The 18265-nt window shown below is 33.2% G+C and overlaps 1 protein-coding gene across 2 annotated transcripts in view; it reads left to right on the plus strand.

Moving 5' to 3' along the window:
* The window catches only part of N (neurogenic locus Notch protein), a 190834-nt gene that overhangs the window by 163769 nt on the left and 8800 nt on the right, over positions 1 to 18265 (plus strand). The gene's annotated exons all lie outside the window — the stretch shown is intronic.

Here is an 18265-nt window from a genome sequence, read left to right on the forward strand (position 1 = left end):
TGAAGCTCCTTCTGCTACCGGTCAGATGAAGATAAGCTCGACACGGCGATCGTTTCATGGTGACCGTCTTTGTCGTTCATCTTCTATCCTTCTCTCTTCTTTCTATCCTTTTCATCTCACGATGAAAAATTTCGATCTTGGAAGAGAACTGGAACGACAGAAACCAGATTCCTCTTCGTCATTGGCTTTTTTCTTAACAAACGTGAACGTAGAGAATTTTTTTTTTTTTTTTTTTATTTTGCCTTTCTTCCATCCTTTTTGCTTTTTATTTTTCTTTCTTTTCTTTTTTCTTTCTTTTTCTTTTTTTTTCTTTTTTTTTTTTTTTAATTAATTGCTCAACTTTTATATGTGACCAAATTACAAACAAGAAAGGAGACGTAAAAATTTGTTTTTCCTTTTTGTTCGATCGATTTAAAAACATTCTAGATCCAATAAGAACTAACTGGATCGAATTTCTTTTTGTATTTCTCTCGTTTTTTTTTTCTTTCTTTCTTTCTTTCCTTTTTTATATAACTCATTTACTAAAGAAGATACAAACTAGACGTTGAGCACGTCTTCCAAATGAAATTCTATTTCTCACGATCCGGACCATCAACTACGATCGATTATCTAACAAATCGCTTTTGACGATTCAATTCGTTCGAAAAGCCGCAAGGCGAATTGCCGCGTTCCGTGCAGTTTATCGTAACGAGCAAGTACTTGAAGGTGCAGAGATGGATAGAAAAAAGTTGTATTACTATGAATCTCTCTGTTTCTCTCTCTCTCTCTCTCTCTCTCTCTATCTCTATCTCTATCTATCTATTTCTTTCTTTCTCTATTGAACGTTCGATCTTCGATGCTGTTATGAGAAAAGTTATTCCAGGCAAGACATATTTTATTGGCTTATTATCATCGATTCTTGACAACGTACAGTAAATTTAATAAACAAAAAGAATCTCTCTCAGCTTTCTAATGAAATCACGAATTCTTTATAGTTAAAGAATCGTAATAACGAAAGGTGGACGGAAAATAAGAAAGAATAAAAGAAAGAGAGAAAGAGAAAGGGAGCAAAGAGTGGGAGTAAAGAGAGAAGGAAGAATTTATTCGTGGGCCGAAATGTTGTTCGTATTTAAAATGCTAATAGCTATTCGCCTCCTCGATTCTTCTCATTTTCTTTCTTTGAATCCGAACATGAACGGTAGAAAGAAAAAGAGAGGAAGAGAGGAAGAGAGAGAGAGAGAGAGAGAGAGAGAGAGAGAGAGACAAAAAGAGAGAGAAATGAACTAAAGGAAAACTTCAACTCTTATATATTTGACTTGTTCGGTTTAAGTGGACTTCATATCGAAGCATCTTATTAAAGAGTAACGAGTAAGTTTCTGGCGCGATCAAGAATGTCGCCCGAATCGTTTAAACGAAATACGTTCTCGATGGTGGAGTATGTAAAAGAAGTAGAGATATGGAAAAAGTAAGATACGGAGAGAGAGAGAGAGAGAAAGAGGGAGAGAGAAATAAAGAAAATGGCGTATTAGCTTCAAAAAAAAGCAAACTTTTCGTTCTCCTGCTTAAAGAACACATTTTTAACGCTCTTCTCATATATATATATATATATATATATATATATATATATATATATATATTTCCATGAATTAAAAATTTAAATAACGCATAAACTTCAGTGTCTCATAAGTCGAATGTATTGGTGATGTAAATTTCTCAAAACGAATTAATAGAATATATTTTATCACCCTGAAGGAGAAGGATGAATTGAAAAGAAAAAAAAGAAAAAAAAAACTATTCAGTTTAATGATATAATATTTATAAATAATCAAATAATTCTATACTATAATAATAACAATAATAACAACAAAGACAATATATCTCTTATGTAATATAAAGAATTTCTATGAAAATTATATAAATGTATAATCTTTCACGATAGTTGATTTTTTTTTTTAGATAATCCATAATAAGAATCATTCGGTTAAAATTGATAAAAGCTCGATAATAAATGAAAATATAAATTATATGTTTGTGGATTCGCAGTTTCGATCGAATATAGAAGACATCGATTTATAAAAAAGGAATAAGAGATCAAAATAATATTCGATGTTTTCTCTCTCTCTTTCTCTCTCTCTTTTTATTTTTTTTTTTTTTTCGATCGTTCTCACCTCGCCTCCTCACGTGCGGTGCTACCCTATTTCCTCTTACTACTACTTCTTTTTCTTCTTCCTTTCCTCCAATCGTTTCCCTTTTTTATCGGATTTCTTCCTCCTTCACGACTTTATCTGCGGCAGAACGATTTTCTCGATGAATGCTCGCGACCGAACTCGCTCTCGGACTCGTCCTGCGGCTTACTCGGCGAGACTTCGATCGAAGAAGAACCACATTGCTATATCTATCTCGTCGTCCCTTTCCCTTTTTTTTCCTTCCTTTCTTTTCTTTTCTTTTTTTTTTCAATTAAATTACGACGTCCTTCTTCGATTTTATCGTATTTAGCGGCGAACGATTCACTTTGGATATCATCGTTATTTCCGGTAGTAATTTCACCGCAAAGTGACGAAACGAAAACGTCGAGGGACATTCGAAAAAATATCCTTCCTTATAATTCCTGATATTGTATATGTAATTTTAGAATATCGTGCATATTCTTACGAACAAATAAGTTTTATGATTGGACTTGATGGTGGAACCATGAGAAATCAGGATTATTTCTTTCTTGCAACGACATCGCATCGAGAATATTATTTATTCAGGTCTTTCCATTGATTCGAATTTACGGTCCACGAGGGATCGTAAAATGGAAAGGTCTAGTTCTAAAAAAGTTGATAGGTTCGTCCCCCCTCTCTCTCTCTCTCTCTCTCTCTCTTTCTCTCCCCTCCTTTTTCTTTTTCTTTCTGTATCTCTGTCTTACACTACGGGACACAAAGTTAGGTATTACGTGTCGGGGTAAAAGGGAAATATGTTCAAACGACGAATGTAAATTATTTCGCCGGCAAAGAAGATAGACGGAAAGTTCTTGTGTTAAATCTCCATAGTATCCCGTTGGAACTTGATATATAAATCCAGGAATATCTTTTTAAACGTGTTGCTCCTTTATTTGATCGCTTCGTTTTAAATTTATTTTCATCTATTTCTTAAACCTTTTGTAATCCAATTTTTGTCATATATATAAATATATATATATATGACAAAAATGAAACTTATAGTAGAAATATACCATGCCATACTAAGTCTAACTTATATTGGATTAGCCAGTAAGTAATGTCTAAAATATTCAATATTTTATATCTATTAGTAAATGAATAACAATTCGATATATTCAGTAGTTTTTATTTTAGAAAATTTCGACATTAGGTACTTATTAGCCAAGTCTACATTTAACAAATATTAATTAACGATTAATTATGTGACAAAATGATTTAAAAATCACATTAAGTTGTAGAAAATCGATACACTCAATTTTGTATCTTCGAAGAATGACGGCTAGAGTGAGATGGAACACCTGCTGATCGAAGGTCCACATATATATCGACAATCTTGATTCTTGCGTAATACAAAAGCTATAGAGAGGGCACAGTGGTTTATGGACGCCATAAAATCGCCTTTAAACCGGCCACTCTAATGGTTCACGACTTTTGCTTATGCAGATTTCGTGGGCGATAATCTCGTGCCCCCGGTACTACGACCTTTTCCCCTCTTTCTCTTTCTTTTTCTCGATCGAGAGAATCCATTCTGTTCCCTCTTCTTAGAGTTTCCGCGAATCGATCGTTTCGACCTCGGCCGATCTTTCTTTCTCTCTTTCTCTCTCTCTCTTTTTGTCTAATATTGAACATTTTTATTAGTAATATGGTAATATGGTCATTACAACGTTACAAATCTCAATTATTTTAATTTCAGGATTAAGTCGATTAATAGGCATTTTCTTTTTTAAGATATTATATTAATAGTAAAAAAAAAAAAAAAAAAAAAAAAAAAAAAAAAAAAAAAAAAAAAGAAAAATAGAAGAAGAAGATAAAATGCTCCGATTTCGTCGATCGTTGAAAATAAATAATTTTATACGATTACGATAAAGGTGCAAGACTTTTATGCAAGACGCAAGTTTATTAAATTTGGAAAATTCCAGAATTCTTTGAAATATTCTGACGTACTCTACCTTTCTTGGTAGACATCGATCGTCGTACATCCATTGCCTTTAAAGGACTTAACGAGAGCAACTTTTAAAAGAACAACGCCATGGGTCGATAGGGACAGCATCGGGTATGCTACGTGCAGACATTCCATGCCCATCTCTTCTTCTTGGTACAGATATAGATAGAACTTCATAGAAACGAACGAGAAAGAGACGCAGGCCACCATTGTGTTTCTCGCAAACTCGGCACATTATTATCCGCTACTGCAACTTCCATCCGATCTCGACTTTTCGTTTTCCTTGTCTACCTCACCGATATCAACTTTAAATGCTTGTGTTGAAGTATAAAATGTCATGTCTCACTTTACACATTTCGAGGAAACCCATATGAATTTTTGCAATCATTCTGAAATCTCTCGTAACAAAATTCGTTTCGAATTCTGTTTTTTTTCCTTTCTTTTCTTTTCTTTCTTTTTTTTTTTTTTTTGTTTTTGCAACGAACAAATCATCGTAGTTTATATAGTTCTACACAGTAATATATTTTTACCGTATCAAATATTTTCATTTCTATGAAATTATTATTGAATATCATTACAGGAGATACGTTTGGTAAATTTTATGCATAGAAATGATATAATTGAAATGAAAATATTTCAATTCAATACTGTTTCATTGAAAATTTTTCTCTCGATCGTCTTTCTCCTTTTTTTTTTCTGGATGGGTGTCGCCTACGTTGAGGTTAATCGAACACTCGCGACATACACAGGAAGGATGGGGCGAACGTACATGTCGACGACACGTCGCGATTTCGTTCTGACATTCTGACACGGACAAAGCACGATAGATAATAATAACGGACGTGGCGGAGGGTAAAAGATATCTCTTGGTAGTATATCTCTCTTTCTCTCATTCTCTCATTCTCTTTCATCCTCTTCTACACCTTCTACTTCAGCCTCTTCTCTTTCGGTCCACGAGCGAAGACTTTTAATGAGCTACCACGGTAACCGGTCGTATACGGTGTGTAAAGGATACACGTTCTCGATAGCATCACGAGCGCACACGAAGTAAAATCCTTGAACATTGTTGCGAGTTTGGAGACGAAGAAGTTCGACCATGAAGACGGAGAAAAGATAATAAATAGCTCTTTTTTACCTTCTTTCTTATTTTATTCACAAATTTGTGTTTTTTCTTCTTTTTTTTTTCTTCTTTTCTTTTTTTTTTTCTTTCTTTTTCCTTGATTCGAAAGAACATCTTCATCAGAAGAGCCAGGCCTGAATAATTTCTTTTTTAATGCCATTAACATGCTCTTACATTTTATTTGAATTGGAATTCGGTATTGGATAAATTTGATTACCATTAAATTTTTATTCGAACGGAGAGAATCGGACATTCTTTTACTACTTTTCTTTTTATCTTTTTAATTTATTTTCTTTTTCTCTTTTTATTTTTTAGCAATTGTGTACAGTCTTAAAACATATTCTGATATTCTAAAACATGCACATATACACATATTTATACATATATATTTATTTATTCTCCCTTCCTTCGTTCAATTTTCAGAAAATATTTGTCTCTCATAATACTATTACGATGCAAGGCGAATTCAAAAGAGGTGTTAGCCTCCTCCCATTGATCGCGGTTATGATCAAATAATTTTGCAATATATTATCCATCGAGTCCTTCGATATGATCGTTTCGAATTCATCTACGACGGCTCTCCTAAGAAGAATAAATTTACGATACACCTGCGGAAAAAGTCAAGAATAAGAAACAGAGAGAGAGAGAGAGAGAGAGAAAGAGGAAGAGGGAGAGGGAGAGGGAGGACGAGTTCTGCGCGAATCAGCGAGAAACGTGCGCAAAACGACGAGGAAGAGAAGGCGTTTAAAGGGGTCGAATAAAATGGAAGAGGTAGAATAGAAGGCTGGACCAGGAGAGTTGAGTTTCAGAGAGAAAGAAAGAGTGAGAGAGAGAGAGAGAGAGAGAGAGAGAGAGAGAGAGAGAGAGAGAGAATGTAAAGAGAACGTGCTTTTCTTCTCGTGATGTCCCGAGGCTACCGACGGGTTCAGGCTTCGATATCCTCGCTTCGATCCTCGCTTCGATTCTCGATCCCAGCACGCCCATACTCTCTTACCACCGCGAAGTGAGCCTCGCTTGGCTAAATTATTCCCTGAATTTATTTACTCCCTTGTTCCTCGACTACGAGAAAATTAGTTCTCGAATACCAGAAGCAGATCTTTCCTGCATGATACGTTCTCTCAAATTCTATCATTTCGTAATGCGTTGCATGTAACTTAACTCGAAAGCACCTTTAAGGATCGATTTAAAGACGTTTACGTTTTATGCGAAAACGATAAAACTATGATTTAACAACTGTTTGTTTGTTTTTCTTTTTTCTTTTTTCGTTTTTTTTTTTTTCTTTTTTAATTAGTATTGTAACTCGTAAATGCATATGAAGATTACAAAAATTGCAATCAATTCTGTTTTTCATTCAAATTCGTACAAAAAATTATATAACATATATTTTCTATTATATTTATACATTTTTAATACTTAACATTAGAAACTGATATAAAGTGAATAATCTTTTTCTTTTCTCCTAAAAATTTCTAAAAAAGAAAAAATAAATTTTTTTTTTTAAAGAAATTGAATTGATAAAATATCTCCAAATTTATCTCATTTACAATAGGATTTTAAAACAGTAAGGAAATAATAAAAGAGAATAATTGAGATAGTTAATTACACGATACGAACAAAGGGTTTAATTAAAAAGAAAAAAAAAAAAAAAAGAAAAAGAGAAAGAAAAATCACAGTACAATTCCAGCATTGTCGTTTATATAGAAAAACAAAAAGAATTGCAATGGAACGATAATTATTAAACCAAAATGTATAGTTTGGTCTTACAAGATTTAACAGACACTCCGAACAGGTAACAAATGCGATTGATATCGTTACAAGAGAAAGACAACCGTATAAGAGTATTATCAAGATGACATGAGTCGAAAATGGATTGCAAGAAACGAAAAGTAAGAGAAGAAATGAGAGAGAGAGAGAGAGAGAGAGAGAGAGAGAGAGAGAAAGAGAGAGGGAGAGAAAAAGAGCTATATAATAAAAAGGAAAAGATTTGTCGTGCGACACGTTGAGATATGTGAATATTGGGATACCAATTAAAATTACGAAGTCGTTGTCGAATGTCGTGGAGCTGCGGTAAACTGAGAACAGAAAGGGAAAGAGAAATATAGAAAGAGAAAGAGAAAGAGTAGAAAGAAGGAGGAGAGTAGTCAACGGGAGGATAGAAGGAGAGTAAAAGGGTGGCAGGCACGCACCGGACTCACTCGATGGCTCGTTAAAATTATTGAGCCTTTCTCGCAAAGGAGATCCGCTCCTTTTTTTTTCCTTGATCCACAACTATACGAAGAAGAAGTTAAGAAAGGAAGAAAAGAAAAAGAGAAGAAAAAGGATCGTCCTATCGCGATCGTCTCCCTCTTTTCACTCCTCTTAATACCCTCTCCGACTGACTACGGCCTACGCACAAAGCTTCAAGGAGACGGATGAAGCCAAGAGCAAGAGATATCGTCTAAGAGTGTCCTACCATGAAGTTATCGTCCTCGATCCAACGATGATCTCGACACATGAAACGAACAAAGACAAGCTATTCGAAAGAACGGTCGCGCGACGAATTTGTAACGAGGACAGTGGGGACCCGCCAGTGACGGGTCATGTGACACCTTATCAACAATATCCTTTCACAGTCGACTCGCAAAAGATCAAAGCGATTTTTTATCGATGAAGTTTGCTACTACAAGAAACAAGAATCGATACATGATCGGTTAACTTTTTCAAGAACTTGTAAATTTCTAAAGAGAATAAAATTTGTACTGTGAAGATCGGCAGACATCTTTTGCGAATGCTCTCTCTTTCTTTCTCTCTCTCTCTCTCTCTCTCTCTTTCTCTTTTTTTTTCTTTCTCTCTTTCTCTCATACTTTTGTAATAAATTATCACCTTCGTCATTCTCGCAAACTCACCACCATTAATCTCGATAATTGAATCAATATCCGTTATATCTCCTTGTGTATCCGAATCAACCTCATGGTAATTAGCCGGTATGATCATAAATCACAAGCTCTCTCTCTTTCTCTTTCTCTCTCCCCTTTGTCTGTCTCTCTCTCTCTCTCTCTCACTCTCACTCTCACTCTCTCCCGTTCTTTATATTTTTTTTCTTTATTTCTTTTTTTCTTTTCTATCAGGAACATCGTTCTCGTTTCAACACAGATCACTCCATAAATCGCGGTGTACCATCGAATGAAATTTAAGTGGCTTATTTTTACTTGTCTGATCCTAATTCCAACATAACGAAAAAAATATCATTAGTGTAGTCAACCAGTAGTAGGTTCCTAATAGTTATAATTCTAATAGATCTAACGTAGCAGAACGAAGATACCAAGATGAACTCATCAAGGACGCGATTAGGTAGAATCTCAATTAAAGCTAAATTGCCTTATGTGGGGGAGAAAATAGAGTGTGAACAGGCCTGCATCCTAAGTGAAGAGAAGAAGTGGCACGATGTAGTTTCGCGAGGGCCGAACGAAAAAAGAAAATAGAGAAAGATGCGTGTATGTGTGTAGATATATATATATATATATATATATATGGGTGTGTGTGTGTATGTATGTATGTATATATACATATACATAAATATACATAGAAGGATTCTTCGAGAAATGGTCTTCGAGTTCATTCCGCAAATGGAAGTCGAAGACCTCGAGCGGCATTCCAAACCGTGCACTTGATTGGTTTTGGTAAAGTCCGGAGGTCGAGTCAGGTCATTTGAGTTCTACGCAATTCTTCCTTTTAAACGACTATTTCGATTCACCCTAGCGATGTCGTTCCGTATTCATTGGTAAATCGCATTGATACTGTCGTATTTCTATAAAAGAACGATAGGAAATCGTTCTTTCAAAATGTTGTCTTTCCTTTAAAAGAATCCATCAAAATAACTGTGCTTGTTCATTGAAATTCAAATTTAATACTATTAGATATACCTACTATTTTTCTATAGTATTTTATGAGAAAACTATTATGGAATAGAGAAAAAATGAAAGTACAGAAAAATACTAATTGAATTACGGTAATTAAAATGTACTAACTCAAAATTTCAATTCGAGTTTTAACATTCACATAGAATATATCTATTTTACGATATCGGGATAATAATTAACAGAATAAACTTTACGAAGTATAAAATAAGTAGCAACGTGGGCGTATCCAAATACGTAAAACTTGGCTTCATAGGAAGTATAGATAATCGTTGTTTCAATCAGTCACGGAATGATCTAACGGCTATCCGATTGCTTCCTGATATATCTACTTACAGTAAAGGCTGTCCGCGTTTCAATGCAGTCCCGTTCGATGAATTTAATGACAGAAAATAGAAGATTGAGAAAAGAGTACCGACCTCGTAAGTAATACGAAAACTGTAAAAGGGGAAGACTTTCTATCAGACATAGACACACACATACGTACAAATTTCTCTGTTTGTTATTATTCTATTAAAAAAAAAAAAAAAAAAACAGTCGAAAGAATTGATGATAAAATTGTATTATCCGTTATCGGTATACATAGAACAATTCTCGATAAGTAAGTACGTATCCTTATTTCAAAACAGTTATCTTAATTAACTGTGACCGTCGAAGTAAGTTAAGTTAAGTTAAATCAACGAACGGAATCAGACGAAGAAGTCGATGCTCTAAGATCGGTTGAAAGGAGATAGGCGAGGCCTAGAGTAGCAAGCAGCGGGATAGAAAAGGGCAGAAAGATTACGTGTTTGTTGCATGGCGGCAAATCCAGGTAAGGTAGGTCGTACTCGGGCGTGTTCATGTCCGATGAGCGACCTTCGCCCTCCCTCTCTCTCTTTCTCTCTTTCTCTCTCTCTCTTTCTCTTTCTCTTTCTCTTTCTCTTTTCCGTAAGGTCTAAAGGAGGCTGCGGATACTTCTTCGACCGAATCGTACCGCTATCTTAGACTCCTCTCAGGCTGCCACTTCTCTTACCTGATAGAATAAAATAGCATCGTTACCCTACATACCAAACTGTATACCACCCTTCGATTATTCCGTTCTATCGAACATACCAATTGATTTCTTATTTTATTTAACTATTTTATTATTAAATAAATATATATATATATATATATATATATATATATTAGTTAAAATATTAGATCTAGCAAAAAGATCTATTCACATAACATTTAATTATTTCTAAAAGCAATTCTTTTCTCTTTTTCTTTTTTAATTTTTTGTTAACAATCAGATAGATCTAAAATATATATATATATAAATCTAGATATTATTTTTTGTTTATTACGAATTAGATATTTATATTTTATAAATCATAACATTACTGTCGTCTCGATAACACACAGACTATATCTTCATTCTTTTTATACGAGTAGTCGACGGATCTTTGCTTCCACCACAATCTACGTACGAGTTTTGAATAGTAATTATCGTCCTGTCGACGCAGCGTGATATAAATTACAATCTTCGACGAAGGAGGAACCCTTCCCATCCCTTTTCTCTGTCTTTCTCCCTTCTATCTATTTGCCTTTCTTTTAAATACGTCTTACGATCGAGGTAATTAAAATCATTTTCATCGTTTCAATATAATTTTCTATACGCAGATAGTCTTATTTTCTAGTGTTTTCATTTGAGTTGATTAAATATAACAGATGTTTAAATTAAACAATATCAATGAACTTTGTTAATTAACAATGATGAAGGAGAATTTATTAATAAACATTTTCAATGTAAGGTATACAATGTGTATGCGTAAAATCGTTCTCTCTCTCTCTCTCTCTCTCTCTCTCTCTCTCTCTCTCTCTCTCTCTCTCTCTCTCTCTCTCTGAAAGCAATTAATCGCATTTGATTTATAGACGATATCCCTTCGAAAGGGATCGACCAATTATATCAAAACGCAGAGACGCAGCTCGAACACAATCTTGAGCGTGTCAGCATTGACCAGTCGCCGTGTCGATGCTAACATAAGATTTCGATCTAATTGGATTAAGCTGCCGATACGTTTCCTATTTTCCATTCGTCATCGTTTCTATCTCACCGACCCTTCGATCTTTTTTACTTTTACCATCTGGCAGATTATCTAGATGGAATAAAACGAAACGTCGGACCATCATCGATTTCTTCTATGCCTTTAGTTTTCTCTCAATCTTCCTTTGTATTGTTTTCTTTCTCTCTAACAAATCACAATGGATTTAATAAATTGAAATCTTAAACGTCGGAGTTACTAAATTCAAAAAAGAAAAAAAGAAAAAAAAAAGAAAAAAGAAAAAAAGAAAAAAACAAAATGTCCATCTTCTTGTATTATTCTTTCGATAAGTATTTTTCGAATAAAGCTTTGCAGTTATATCGATGTAAGTTTAACTCGTATCTAAATGGTCCATCGTTATGCGTTGCTACTTCGAAGAGGGCAGAGTCGGTATGGGTAAATGAGATTTCTAATGTAAAAGGAAAGATAGAACTTGTATAGAGTAGAATAGACGTATATATGCGAGATAGACACCGTTAGTCTAGGAACGGGGCAAGTAAGAGATCCGTAAGTATGGTAAAGCACGGCCCTGGCTTCTTGTATAGAGGTTACGAAGCGCAGGAGAACAGAGAAGAGAAGTGCCGTCGTGAGCTGTGGATCCTGTGTGGATGCTGTACTGTGGAACGGCAGCAACTCGGCGCACGCTCGACATCTTCGACCACACCCACATTCTCGCTCTCTTTCGTCGCCGTACGAGAAGACAACATGCTTTTTCTTTCTTTCTTCTCTTCAAGAAAGAGACGAAATGATTCTCGATCTCTCGAACCTCTCGAAACCGTACTCTATCTGATTTGCATTCATATTTATTTGCTCCACTTCGTTTAATATATTTTTTTCTTCTCTTTTTCTCGTTTCTTTTTTTTTCTTTTCTTTTTTGTCATCTCAAAGGAAAGTAATACAAATATCAGCGATAACCTGCATTCAATTCATTGAAAAATGACTACTATAATAGCAAAACGCTTCCGAAGAAAGTCCAGGGAATTGGTTTCACTTTGTTCGAGAACTCATAAGGGGAAAGTATGTACATTGATTTAAGAGAGAAATTCTCGTTCCATCAAGTCTGCTCGAGTTTTTTAAATATTCGAATCTTGTCAAGTCATTGATGTAACTCGCTTGAAATAATTTATCCATTTTAAAAGAAAATTATAGATATTAATGGTGATAATAAACAATTAATAATATAATACAATATAATAAACAAAATATAATACATATACAATAAATTGAACGTTTTAAATATTTTTTCTTTCTCTCTCTCTCTCTCTCTCTCTTTCTCTCTTTCTCTCTCTCTCTCTCTCTTTCTCTCTTTCTCTCTCTCTCTCTCTCTTTCTCTCTTTCTCTCTCTCTCTCTCTCTCAATAATTAAATCTAATTGATACAGTTTATAAATAAAGAATATTAAATCAATGATAAAAAAATTTCATTGCTAAAATATGTTTTTTCTTTATACAAAATATTTAAAAAGAAATGTATATTCCGAATGATACAATTTATATACATATAAAGAATACTAATCGATAACTGTACCGTAATTTGATTTCGAGTTTTGTTTCGACGTGAAAGAGCACGAAGAAACGAAAGCCGTCAATGTCGTCGTCGAATCGACGATAAATCCCGGGTTGCTTTCGCGCGTGGGAGACCGCCGTAACGTTGCTGCTAACGTACGGGCCGCCACGCCCCGAACAATTACCAAGAAGTCGAGGCGGTAAATCAGCCGTGAAACCGTCGTCCGCGAAAGCTCGCGTGTGTACGCGGATATGTCAGGATATATCCTCGAACCTCGATTCCCCCAGGATATCGAGGATCTAATCTAGGGTCAAGGTACTGCGAAGAAGAAACAGAAGAGGGAAGGTAACGTTGAAGTATGTATTTGAAAAGCTCCCCTGGCTACATTCGAACTCTAACAAACGGATAAACCGCGATTGTTATTAATGGTTTCTCGTCGTACAAGATACGCTTCGGCAATATTCACCATTTAGTTTATATAATCGTTTTAAAATTACGTAAAATTTAATAAAACAAATTTTTCTTTATCTCTATTAAAAAAGTGAATTATATAAGATTATATATATATATATATATATATATATATATAAAGAAAGAGAGAGAGAGATTAAAATACGATATAGTATATAATATAATAATAAAAATTTAATAAAAATAATAAATTATATTAAATTATTATACTGATATATCGTTCGAAATTATTACGATTAAAATAAATGTTTATACCAGTACATTGCATTATTGGAACGTATTACTATATGAATAGAACTTAATTAATTACACTAATAAAAGTATAGAGGTAGATACATATGTATGTGTTCTTAGGAATGACAGAAGAGAAACTCCGAGTTTCATGCACACAAGAATCGTAAGAATTTACGTAATCCTCCTCCACAGTCGCTTTTGAGGGAACCAACTAAGAGTCTTAGGAGTTAGATATCGGAGCATTATGCTGTTTCACAGTCCCGGACGCAGTCGATGCATGCTACGGCCGTTCTCGAATAGGTCCTCTCAGCGCACATATGCGAGATCTCCACGGATCGTGTGCCACACCCAGGTCACCAGCTTCGAAGTACGACTCCGTACAACTCTACCGGTCTCCTTAAAAATTTGTTCTTTTTTGCAATGAAAGTTACAACAGCTTCTTTGAAAGAGATATCTCTCTCTCTCTCTCTCTCTCTCTTTCTTTCTTTTTCTTGATACATCATTTCTCTGTCTAAATTAGAGATCCTATCATGTTTTCTCTTAACTGTTTTAAGACGAAATTATTATTATCTAATGATAATTTTAATCTGTAAGTTTAGATTGATTTTGTTTTCTTGTCTTACATATGTATTATATTTTGCATTGAATAATTTAAAGTCCTTAAATAATACATAAATACTAAATTTCTCTCTCTCTCTCTCTCTCTCTCTCAATTTCTTTGAATTTCTGATAGATCATATTAAATTTTATATAAAACAAATTTTTATCTATTCATTAATATATTTATTTATCTTTTTAAATTGATCTATTGACTATATAAACTTTATATAAAGTAAATTTTTTGTATGTTTGGTTATAAATACGTGTATATTTATTTATTTTTCTAAGAAGTATATATCTATTTATTTTTCTAAAAACGTTCTTATCATTTCTCCTTAATGTTCTCGAGTTTGCTCTCCCTTCTTCTTTGTTTTTTTTTTCCATGACAAAATAATGAAAAAAATTCTCTCTCTCCCTCTCTTTCTCTCTTTCTATTTTTCTTCGCTCAACCGGTTCATCGACATCGTAGCAAGAAGCGCCACATTTTAATGAACATTACGCACGCGATATTCCTCAGGCAAGGCTCATCGCTTCCGATCATTACCACAGATCGTTGGATCGTCCTCGAAGAAGTGCGATGTATCATCGTTAAGCGTGGAATCTCTTGATTCCAAGCACCATCGTCGAGCTATGATACAAGGCGTGTGATATCACTCGCGTGCGTGCGTGTCCTCCACGGTGAGAGTATCGCACGCGTCTTTACGACATTTTAAAAGAGAAAAAAAATATGTATGTGCGTTCGCGCTCGCATGTGTGTATGTGTATGTGTATGTTTTAATTAATGTAATTAAATAGTAATTTGAATTTCTTGGATTCATACTAAAATGATTATATGAAGATGGTTTACCAATCAAAGTAACTTAAAAAAGCAGACTCTTAATTAGATTCGTTATGAAGGAAAATATATAAACATTTTATCAATCATTAATCATTCGATAGCTTTTTTATTATAACGTTTACACTAACAGTTATAAAATTGTTTAATTATATTTATAAGAAGATAGATGATTTATCAATCATTGTAATTTAAAAAGGCAGAATATTCATTTGATTTTGTATAAAATGATACAAGGTATCTAAGGAATGAGTATACGCATTGGATCAATCATTAATCATTTAATACTTCTTTACCGTAAGATTTACTTTTATTCTTAAATATATATATATATATATTTAATATTTTATATATTTAAAAGTACGTATACGAGGAACTATCATGCATTACATTTTCTTTCTGTTCCTTTTTTTTAAATAGCTTATACATTTTGAAAAATTGTTTAATGAATTGTAAAGTTAAACACGTGTTCAATCGATTATGAAAAATATCGATCAAACTGATCAAAGTACAATCAGCATACTCATCGTCGATACATTCGTATCTAAAAAAAAAAAGATAGAGAAATCTAAGTATGTCTTTTGCTTCGAGGCGTCTTTCGTCCGGATGCCGGAACGATGTGTGCGAGATAACTCGTATATTTTACCGTTACAACCATCCGCGAACGGCTTCTTCGAGTTTTGTATTTCTCTCTTAGAACACGCGGTACTTCGTTGCAGGTGCTACCTCCTCAAAAAATTTTTCGTCTGAGATTTGCTGCCATTCACACTTCGATGAGCAGGATACGTGGAATAGATCAACACGAATGATAGTTTACGATATATGAAACTCAGAAGGGAGAGAGAGAGAGAGCGAGAGATATTCGCTCATTTTGCGATAATAATCTATAAAGAGAATTGTAATAATAATCTATATCGAGATCTCTATGAGTATAACTTTAATCAAGCAAACTATACGATATGTGATACTTTCTGTAGTTCATATAACAGGATCTTTATTGAATATTTTTTTTTAGTATATTTGTAATGATATATTTTTACAACAACATGTAATACCTTATATACTCATAGTTCGAACAACACGATCATTATTAAACTTTTTCTAGAATAATTCTAATGATATATTTTTAATGACGGTATATAATAAGTTTTATGTCAGTATTAGTTGATACAGCAAGATCGTATATATTATTTTTTTTTTTAATATGTTTATTTTTTTAATGGGTTTTTAATGATACTACATTATTTTGATTTGAATCGTGCTTAAATAAATTATTGATCGAATCTATTGATCGAATGATCTGAACAAATGATTAAGAATAAATTTCTATTTTTTATATAATCTCTAAAATTTTAATCTCAATTGTAATTTTAATTTCAATTTCGTAGTTTTATTATTTCAAAGTACATTCACCTCAACAAATAAAACTACTAAAAAATCATTTCTCAAGATTATTTTAACCCTTTTCGACGTTATCGTTTCAACACTACATAAGTCAAGCATCGTATAGGTAACAATCATCCGCTTAGCATGATCGTATCAAAGGGGTGTATCAAATCCGCGATCGAAAAACATCAATAGGTAGCTCAACGCATGGTAGCCCGATACCATGTACTATTACCTTGAAAGATCTGCTCCTATCGATTATTTAAGATAAATAGAGAAATAATAAGGAAAAATAAAAGACGAAAAAAAAATAATTCGAAAACGACGTACATTAAATCTCCAGTAAGGAAAACGAATTCCTGGTGGTTAAGTCGGAAGCGTTTTAATACATTGACTGTCATGATGATCATTGATGAAAAATTAATTACTATAAGTTGAATTTTACCGAATAAAAACTAATAATTAGATAACACTGTAAAGTAAAAAAAGTGCTATTCAAGAATTAATTCTTATTAACAATGTTTATTTTTTTTTTTTTTAATATATAAATAGAATACTAAAACTATGAATAAAGAATATTTTTATTTATGTATTGATTATATATAAATTATTATTTCGAATATTAATGATTAGTTAGTTCAATCATCTTCGTTGATTTGAAAGTTAATAAAGATAATATTTTACAAAAATTAAATTTACCTATGAAGTATATTAAAACATCATAAAATAATATTGGGTTAATTATCGTAATTATTATTACTTTGTTGTGTAATTTATTGCAATTTTTGATCCAAAAATTCAATATATTTAACCGACTAAAGAATCCTCAAAAGATATTAAAATGATAATGTGTAACTATCGATGAAACAGATACACTATTGACAAAAGTACAAAAACGTGTTATAATCTAATAAAAAAAAAATTCCATAATGAATAAGATATTCATTTTGAGAATAAAAAATTTTTAATTAACAACATTAGTTAACAATATTCAATTCTAATAAATACAAAATAATGAAGCTATGAATAATATGATAATATAACTGTGATCCCTAGGATAAAAGGTACAAAATTCACGTGACAGTTAATATTATAACGAGATATCGGTTTTCCAATTTAAAGGAGCGTTCTTGCATTATCTTCTCTTTCGAGTCCACAGCACGTATACGCGTGGCTGGGTGGGCGGGGTACAAGAGTATGAGAAAAAGAAACGGAAGGAATGATCAAGAAGAAAGAGAAGGAGAGGAGGAAAGGAGGATAGCCAGGTGAGAGGCAGAAGTGACGGAGCAGCATCGTGCTCTCCTCGGAGTTCACGTACTTTATCAACGCGCGTAGGCTCTTTCGAGAACACACTGTACCAAGGCAATAGATTACAATTACCCGAACACGCCTGCTCGAACGTGGGAGTACGCACGATCGCGCGGACACATAGATTGGCTGTTAGGTGTCTAGTCGTTTCTCTTCTTTCTCTCTCTTTCACGCCATGATGCCTCCAATACATTCGAACGATAGGAAATTGGCTCTTTAATCTCCTAGCACTTCGCCGTTATTCCCTCATTATTTCTACTTTAATGTATAATCAACTAACCTGCTTCCACTCATTAGCTGCTCTTCGAAACTCGTGATCATTTATATCTCGCAAAACGGATTCTATCTTATTTTTAGAATTCCTTGAATTTTTTCTGTTAATGGAATTGTTCCAGAAAGAGATAAAAAGTGAGAAAAATGGAAGGATTAGCAACAAACGTTTAGGATCTCTCAGTAACAATTTATTCATTCTTAATGAATAAATTAATTACACGTCTTAATATGTACATGCATTGAATTCGTAATTAAAAGAACTTTTTCATTTTTGTTCTTCATTATTCGTTTTTTCTTTATCAATATTTATGAATTAATAGAAAATATAATAGCAATGCATTCAATTTAATCAGATCGACATGATTTTTTATTTTCATGTTTATTTAACAAAATAATATAGAGAACATATTAAGAAAAAAAAAAATAAAGAAAAATTAAGGATCAAT

Source organism: Vespa mandarinia, chromosome 1 (genome assembly GCF_050613455.1).
Source record: "Vespa mandarinia isolate Hongniang chromosome 1, ASM5061345v1, whole genome shotgun sequence".
In the NCBI taxonomy this organism is placed as follows: Eukaryota; Metazoa; Arthropoda; class Insecta; order Hymenoptera; family Vespidae; genus Vespa; species Vespa mandarinia.